The following is a 9,449-nucleotide window of genomic DNA, read 5'->3' as shown; positions in this document are numbered from 1 at the left end:
CCGCCTTTCTCTCTCTCTCTCCCTCTCCTTTTCCTCACCCCCAAGTGTGTGAGTGTGTGTGTGAGTGTGAGTGCGTGTGAGTGTGTGAGTGTGTGTGAGTGTGTCTGTGTGTGTGTGTGGGTGTGAGTGTGAGTGTGAGTGTGCATGTGCGTGTGTGTGTGTGAGTGTGTGTGTGAGTGAGTGTGTGTGTGAGTGTGTGAGTGTGAGTGTGTGTGTGAGTGTGAGAGTGTGTGTGTGAGTGTGTGTGAGAGTGTGTGAGTGTGTGTGAGTGTGTGTGTGTGAGTGTGTGTGTGAGAGTGTGTGTGCGTGCATGCATGTGTGTGTGTGTATGTGTGAGTGTGTGTGAGAGTATGTGTGTGTGAGTGAGTGTGTGAGTGTGTGTGTATGTGTGTGTGAGTGTGTGTGTGTGAATCCCCCATCAGCACGACCCGACTAGTTCCTACCACCTCCAGCACTTTGGGTTTTGTGTGTGCATGCGTGTGTGTGGCCGCACCCCAGTGCCTACAACAGTGCCTGGTACCTACTAGGGACTCGAGTGTTTGTTGAACAAATGCATGAGTTAGTTGCTCAGTTTTCTCTTAACGGTGTTTCCAAGCACAGGTTTTACCGGAACTGGTTGTCTCAAGTACAAATTCTGTTGGATGAGAGAATATTACTCTCCTTTTCATGTTTGCTTTGGGGGTGGGGGAGGAAGGAAATGATTCAGAGAAGAGCAGAAAGGGAGCTGGGGGCTAACCCAGGGCTCCCTCCCCGCCCCCACTCCTTACCTCCGGGGGTCTTGGCAGCAGGAAGGTGGGACGGAGAGTGAGACATCAGCAGGAAGGGATGGAGGACGGGGAGATGGGGAGGGAGGGAGGGCAGGCAGCCTCCAGACTCTGCTTTTTTGGAATTCTTTGTTGGAAGGACTGTGCTTATTACATGCCATCTGTCTTAGTCCACTTCACTCAGGCGTCTTATCTGCACCATCGTGACTAGGATGGCACATTTCATATCTGCATTTCTGTGTCAGGAAGGTCATTGTCCAAGTGCTGCTTGCAGGGTAGCTCTGTCACCTTGGATCTCCTAGCAAGTGGCAGATCTGGGACCAGAGGACCAGGCTGTCTTGTTCCAGGCCCCTGTCCCCTCATTCACTCACTCACTCCTTCGCTCACTCATTCACTCACTCACTCCTTCACTCATTCATTCATTCACTCACTCATTCATTCACTCACACACTCCTTCACTCATTCATTCACTCACTCACTCCTTCACTCATTCACTCACTCCTTCACTCATTCACTCACTCCTTCACTCATTCATTCACTCACTCACTCATTCACTCACTCACTCATTCACTCACTCACTCACTCACTCATTCACTCATTCACTCACTCACTCACTCATTCACTCCTTTACTCATTCACTCACTCACTCACTCACTCATTCACTCATTCACTCCTTTACTCACTCATTCACTCACTCATTCCCTCACTCACTCACTCACTCACTCCTTCACTCCTTCACTCACTCACTCACTCATTCACTCATTTATTCACTCACTCATTCACTCACTCACTCCTTCATTTCTTCACTCACTCACTCCTTCACTCACTCATTCACTCATTTATTCACACACTCATTCACTCACTCACTCATTCACTCGTTCATTTGCTCACTGTCTGACACTCACTGACCACCGGCTCTGGGCTTAGAAAGATGAAGCATTGCCCCGGGTGATCACAGACCTACAGGATAGAGAGAAGCAAGACAACAAGGGTAATAGAGTATTAACAGGGTCCTAGGGGTGCACAGAGGTGGGGTGCCTGGAGAGGTACCTGGATGGCGACATCTGGCTCCGCTACATCTCATGCAACAATTATGAGCATTCAGTGCAGGTCAGGTGGCTGGCGGGTGCCTGGTGGCTGGGCTGAGAGCTCACACTCGTACTTTCTGGGATTTGCATGCAGCAGCCCTGATTTTATCGGCGCCCAGAGGGACAGATCCTGCTGGCATCGTGGGGTGGTGCCCCCCCACCCGGGACTCGGGGGAGTGTTAAGTGACAGATTGGATGCAGCCACTTTGGGAGCTTCCGTGGGAGCGATTAGGACCTCCGAGGCCCCTGGGGCATCGTGTGCCGAGCTGACCCTCAAGGACTCGCTGGAGGGAGGTTGGGGAAGATGTGGTGGGTCTCTAGGCCGACGAGCAGAGCGCGCTGGCCAAGGGAAACCCTCTACCCTCGCCTGCTCACTCCTTTCCTGCCGCGGCTGGGCCCGAGGACACCGGAAGGGTTTTAAAGTTCTCAGCCCTGCCCCGCCGGCGTGGCTCAGGGGTTGAGCATCGACCTATGAACCAGGAGGTCACGGTTCAATTCCCAGCCAGGGCACATGCCCGGGTTGAGGGCTCCATCCCCAGTAGGGGGCGTGCAGGAGGCAGCAAATTAATGATTTTCTCTCATCATTGATGTTTCTCTCTCCCTCTGCCTCTCCCTTCCTCTCTGAAATCAATAAAAATATATTTAAAAAAATAAAATAAAATTCTCAGCCCCGAGCACCTCCCCATGCACATCAAGTGATGGAACCACTGGCATTTTGTTAAGATTGTCATTATAAACCCGAGGACAGGCTGTGGGGCGGGAGGTGCCAGGGTGAAATCCGGCCACCCCACTTCACCAGCTGTGGGCCGTGGCAGGGTCGCAGTGGCCCCATGAAGTGAATGGAGCAGGATCGCACAGCTGGGGTGAAGGGCTGAGGTCAGCTTTACTATGACTCTCCCCGCCGCCCCCCAACACTCCACGGAATTGTCTGGAAAAGACACCACACAGCCCCAGGCTACACCTACGGCTGCCGGGATATCAACCCAAACGTGCAGCCCCAGCAACACCCCAAAGTTAGGTGTGAGGATCTAAAAGGGACCCCGGCAAACTCGGCGCTTATGGAGAGGGAATGAGCAGAAACAAGGCCACGCAGAGACCGCCCGGCCCTGTCGGGCTGGAGTCTCCGGGAAGAGGGACACCGGTACTCGAGGGAGTGGCTCTCGCCGTGAGGACGGACGGGGCCTCTGTGGGGCAGCCGTGTCAGGCTCCAAGGTCCCGGCGGGGCCTGGGGACCTGGGAGAAGGTAATAGCCTTTACGATGCGCCCCGTGCGAACCACACCGGCACCGCAGGCGCTAAGGACCACTTCCCGCAACCATTTCCTGCTCCTGAATGTTAATACGTGCATATCCGGGTACACTGGGAAAATGCAAAGAGTGAACAGAACAGCGGAATCTCACAATGAAGCAGTACTCGATTCCGACGCTGTGACCCGTATCCCCTGCAGCCAGGCCGTTCCCAGCTCGAGGTCACGCGTGGACAGTGACAGTGAAGGGCGCTGCCCGTCCACATTGCATTGTCATACCATTTGAGGGGCAGGAGAGCCTGGGTTAGGTCATGGAGTCCAGAGCGCGTTCCGTTCCTCGGGCCGCTCACCAGCTGCAGGCGAGGCCGGTTGATCCCTCTGGGCCTCAAAGCCCACCATTTGCTCACATAGAATGGAGATGATGTCAGCACTGTCCTATTCGCTCCTCCATGAACTAAATATGTAACTTAGGACAGGCTCTGGCACATAGCAAGTTCTCACCAAATATGTGATAGTGTCCTATTTAATGAAAGTCTAATATGCAAATCAACCAAACAGCAGAACGGCCGGTTGCTATGACGCACACTGACCACCAGGGGGCAGACGTTCAACGCAGGAGCTGCCCCCAGCCCACAGGCCCCAGGCCGGCCAAGGCGGGGGCCAGTGGGCAACCCCCTCCCCTGGTCGCCCCACAGATCAGCCCTGATCACCGGCCAGGCCTAGGGCCCTACCTATGCATGTATTTCATGCACCGGGCCTCTAGTTATTCATATTTGGGGTGAATTTATTTAAGCTGGACATTCTCAACGGCCTTTACACAGTTGCCACATTTGATATAATGATGCCAAGAAATCGGTGTTGAAGCTGAGGCTTGGAGCAGACGGGTGTGTCACCTGCCATGCCATACAGTGATTGGCGAAGGCTAGGTCCAGCCCCCGGGGTCCAGCCTGACCCCAAACCCTGGCCTGTCCTCGGGCCACCCTGTTCTGATCTTAGCTCTGAGCAAGCAGGTCGGCCCTGTGGATGCTGCTAGCGGTCTGTCCGGCACCGATGGCTGTCGCTTCTCGGGGCGGCGTGCCCATTTTCAGTCCATTTGTACCCGCCCCACCCCCCTGCCTCTCTTACTTCAAACCAATGGCCACCACTCCCTGCTGTCCCCCTAGGCAGCCGGGACAGGGCCCCCCTGAGACCAGCCTTTCCCGGGTGCCCACAGATGCCCAGCGCTCGTGAATGTGCGCGCAGCCGAGCCGAACGCCACTCTGAAAGAGACCATCGACACACAGGACCTTCTGGGGACTGAGAGCAGGACACAGGAAGGACAAGGACGTCTGGAGAAGGCTTGGGCCACACACCTCCCGTTGCTGAGGCTGGAAGAGTCCCCGTGAACTGGGGAAAGCCCGGGTCTGGGCTCGGGCCAACCTGGGTCCCAACCCCTGAGGGACCTTGGGCGAGTCCTTATTTATCCCTCCACCTCGTCTAAGATGGGGAGAGGCTGCCCGCCCCCAACGCTGCAGTGAGGCATCATGGGAGAAAGAGCTCGGAGCAGGTGCATGTGCTGGGCAGGGTTTACCCCGTGGAGCGGAGGTCGTGTCTACTGTGTGCCTGGTGTCCTGTTCCAGAACAGCACTGGGCACACAGCAGTGTGGGAGGTGTTATTGGGTAAATGAATGCTCAACAGATAAATGTGAGTCCTCCCCCCCCACCCACCTCTATGGGCCCCAGAGGGGAGCTAGGGGAGCGGGGAGGAGGGAGGAGCGGAGGTGGTGGGGAGATGGTAACAGTGAGTGTGAAGTGGTGTGAATAGTGGCAAAGGGGCCAGCCCTTGGGGTTCTAGTCCAGGGGTGGGCAAACTTTTTGACTCGAGGGCCACCATGGGTTCTTAAACTGGACCGGAGGGCCGGAACAAAAGCATGGATGGAGTGTTTGTGTGAACTAATATAAATTCAAAGTAAAGGAGCGGAGGGGAGAGCAAGAGAACCGGATAGAACAGCCGGATCCGGCCCGCGGGCCGTAGTTTGCCCAAGGCTGTTCTAGTCCCTGCCCGGGTCCTGGCTGCGCGGCCTTGGCAAATCCCTTCATCTCTTAGGCCAGCCAGTGCTGCTGCTTCGGACAAGGATGCCCTCTCACTGGGCCACAGAGACAAAATAAGAGGCAGTTACAGGGGAGGGGTGGGAGGAGCTTCAAACATCTGGTGGTTCCCCCCACAGACATTTTCCAGATGCTCCAGCTGTGCAGCATGGGAAACAGATAAACCGATAAAAAAGCCTTCGACGGGCAGAGCAGAGCTCCCATGGCCTGGATGCTGAGCAGCAAAGACCAGGGTCCAGGCTCCGCGGGGAGAGGGCGGGCCCGGTGGGCGCCTGGACCGCACCTGCCCCTGCAGGGACGAGAGCTCCTGGCCCCTCCCAGCCGCAGGGCAGCTTCCACAGAGGGAGGGCCACTGGGACCTGGTGTGGAGAGAGGACCGGAGGGGCGGGAGGGGCAGCGGAGCCGGGATGTGCGGGAGGTCACTGTCAGGTGGTGGACGGTGACTGAGGGGCCGTGTGGTGATGGATTCTTCCCGTTTCTTTCATAAATCAAGGCCACAGATAAACGCTCAGAGGGAGGGAGGGAGGCGCGCTGCGGGATGAGTGGGCCATTTGTCTCCGCAGCAAACTTGGGAAGACTAGGGGGAAGCCGAGGCGGAAAGAGGCATCATTTGTCTTAAACGATAAAAAGGAAAAGAAGACTGACATCACCCCGTGAGCGGGTTTGACAGGTTTTTACAATGAGAGCGGAAATGTGTCTTGATCCGTGCGATAATAAGCAGAATTAAAACTGGGGATGGACCCAAATTACATCTTCCTTTTTTTAAAAAAGAGCAGTTATCTAAGACTTGGGGATGGATTAACTCAACTATCTCATATGAGGAAGCTGAGGCCCAGGGAGAAAAGTGGCTTGTCCCAGGGACCCAGTAAACGGGTTACACTGCCCCCCCTCAATATCCTTTTTACTTGAGGACTTGCTCTGTTTCCAACAATATGGTCACTGCTTGCAAATATCCCGTGTGTTTTAAAAATAATAGGCATTTAGCTCTAACCGGTTTGGCTCAGTGGCTAGAGCGTCGGCCTGTGGACTGAAGGGTCCCAGGTTCGATTCCGGTCAAGGGCACATACCTTGGTTGCAGGCACATCCCCAGTAGGAGGTGTGCAGGAGGCAGCTGATCGATGTTTCTCTCTCATCGATGTTTCTAACTCTCTATCCCTTTCCCTTCCTCTCTGTAAAAAATCAATAAAAATCATATTAAAAAAATAAAATAAAAATAAAAATAATAGGTATTTAATTAGTATTGGTGAGATATATATTATACCAAACTTGTTAAATGTGTTCTTCAAATTTGTCTCGATTTGTCTTCTTGTATGTGGTCTGTCGAATTTGAGGAAGATGTGTTTAAACATCCAACTATTGTGGTAGGTTTAGCAACTTCTCTACTTTTCTTAACTGCACTTTGTGTGTTTTGGGGCGATATTTTTCAGTGTGTACAAGGCTGACATTTTTCTGTCAGACTATCAGTCTTTGTTTGACGTTAGGCAGTGACCCTCTTTATTCTTAATAATGGTTTATGGGTTCCAGTCTGCTTTGTTTAATGACTATAAGGAATTGATTTTGGTTAGTATTTGCTTTGTACGCATTTCCCTTCAACCCTTCTCTATCGTTATGTTTTGGGAATGTCTCTGGTAACAGCATGTATTTTAGAAATCCAATAAGATGATCCCTGTCTTTTTAATGGAGAGTTTAGTCCATTTATAACTATTGTAATAACTGATATTATTATTTCCATCATCTTATTTTGTGTCTATTATTTACCTTGCCTTCACCACGCTCCTTGTTTTTCTCTTGCTTTCTGTTACACTGGTTACGTTTTCTTTATTTTACCTTCCACCCAGGTATATATTATATTCCTATTCTCTTAGCAGCTGCTCTTTTTAAAATATGCTTTTGTCGATTTTAGAGAGAGAGGAAGGGAGAGGGGGAGAGAAAGACATCCATGTGAGAAACATAGATTGGCTGCCTCCTACCTCTTGCTCCTATGCTCCTACTGGGGATCGAGCCCACAACCCAGGCCCCAATCGAACCGGTAACCCTTAGGTGCATGGGACGCCACTCAACCAACTGAGCCACACCGGCCAGGGAACACAACTAGTCTTTAAAGTCTCAAGGTGCATTCCTGGCTTAATGTTTCTACCTCCTCCTGTACACGGGATTCTAGAAGGCTTTAATTCTGGTATCTCCTTTTGTATCTTTCATATTGTCCAGTAATATATTTTCATTCTGTATTTTTATACTTCTCAAAGTAGTCATTATTTTATATAGTCAGTAGTTGTTTAGATTACCAATTTCTTTGCTTACCATTTCTTCTTGTATTTTGTTTTTTTCCTTTTGGGTTTAATTTAGTTTTCTCTGGGGCACTTTTTTTTTTGCTATTATTTTAATTTATTTATTTTGCTAGTATTTTATCAGCAAGGCATTTTAGAAGTAAACCTTTTTAGTCTTTCCCTGAAAATGTCTTTATTTCGTTTTCATTATTGAGTGATCATTAGCTGGATATAGAATTCTATATTCTCAGCTATTTCTTCTTGGTAATGTGACAATGTTACTCCGTTGTCTTCTGGCTTCCATCAAGACTCTTGCTATTGGTGTAATTGCCACATATTTTAGGTAATCTCCTCCCCCCTCTTTCTCTCTTGTTGCTTTTAGGATCTCTCTTTGGGATTCTAGAGTTCTGCTTTAAGACATATTTATTGTTTATTTCTCCTACTTGAGACATTAGTACTGATGATATTTGGGCAGAAGGATAACAGAGACAGTGGTGACCTGGGAAGGATCGATGGGTCGGAGGGTTCATGAACTTTGAACACAGCGGCAGACACATCCCGGCACTGAGCAGGCCCCGGCCGCCCGTTTCCAGGCGCTCACTGCCCTGCGGTCCTTCCACCTTCACAGTTGCCCAGCGAGGCGTCCACTTCCATCTCTCTCCTTACAGACGAGGAAACTGAGGCACAGAGAGGCTCCGTAAATCGTCCAGGGGCCCAGGGGAGAGGGGGCTGGTCCTGAAGTCCACGTTCAGACCTACTCCACGTTGTCTCTCCAGTTTTAGAGGGAAAGGGGGGAGGCAGCCCCCTTCATCCTTCCTCTGCACCCCTTCTCCCTCCCCCCCACCTCCCCTGACCTCCAGTTCCCACCCCTCCCCGCTGCAGGCTTGTCCCCAGCATCCCCATGTGTGGGATTTTTTTTCTGGCCTGAAGGGGGCTTTGACCGCCACCCTGGCTCACTCCCAGGCCTCCCAGGAGGGTTCCTCGGTGTGGGCGGGGGCAGAAGGTCATCCCTGCTTCTCAGCGTTTCCCAGGCGCACCTGAGCCCTCCAGGGAGGAGCCACTGATGGGAGGAAACAGCTCCTGCCTGAGACAGCCCCGCCCCCAGCTCCTTCCCACACCAGGCACTGCTCAAGTCCGGGCTGGCCGGCTGGTGATGGGGACACAGATGCGAGAGACAGCACCAGCCCTCAGGGACTGCATCCCGTGGGTGAGTAATTGGAGTGCGGCCTGATGGGACGGGTGCCTGTCGGGGGAGTAGGGGTCAGGGCAGCCCTCTCGGCAGATGGACGGTGTGGGGGTGGAGTGGGGGAGGGGTGGCAGGCAGGGGAAGCCCAGTCACAGAGTTCTGTGGGGGGGGGGGGGGGGGAAGGGAGCTGGCTCTTCTCCCAGAATCCGTTGGGATCTGCAGAATTTTCCAGCAGGGCACGCACAGCATATATTTGTGGCTGGGAAGCTCTCTGTAAAGGGCTTGGACAGTGTTTTCATGTGCATCCTGCCCCTGCTCCTCCTCTGCCCTCTGCCCTCTGCCCTCTGCTGCAGGCGAGCGAGGAGGGCAGGTGCAACAGTCCCAGCTTCCAGGGGAGAGCCTGCACCTGAGCAGCCGAGGGTTAAAGGACTTGCTGGCTGGGAATCCTTGCCCCAGCACCTGACTCCGATGGGGCTCCTGGCTTATTTATAAAGAAGGAGAAACTTATTTATTTTGTTATATTTTTACTAGAGGCCCGGTGCACGAAATTTGTGCACCGCGGGGGGGTGTCCCTTAGCCCAGCCTGCACCCTCTCCAATCTGGGACCCCTCGAGGGATGTCCGACTGCCTGTTTAGGCCTGATCCTATCAGTCTGATCACCCCCTAACCATTCCCCTGCCAGCCTGATTGATGCCTAACTTCTCCCCTGCCAGCCTGATTGCCCCTAACTGCCCTCCCCTGAAGGCCTGGTCACCCCTAACTACCCTCCCCTGCAGGCTTGATCACCCCCAACTGCCCTCCCTTGCAGGCC

The sequence above is a fragment of the Plecotus auritus genome (genome assembly GCF_963455305.1).
Source record: "Plecotus auritus genome assembly, chromosome: 1".
Taxonomy (NCBI): domain Eukaryota; kingdom Metazoa; phylum Chordata; class Mammalia; order Chiroptera; family Vespertilionidae; genus Plecotus; species Plecotus auritus.
This window is presented reverse-complemented; position numbering follows the sequence as displayed.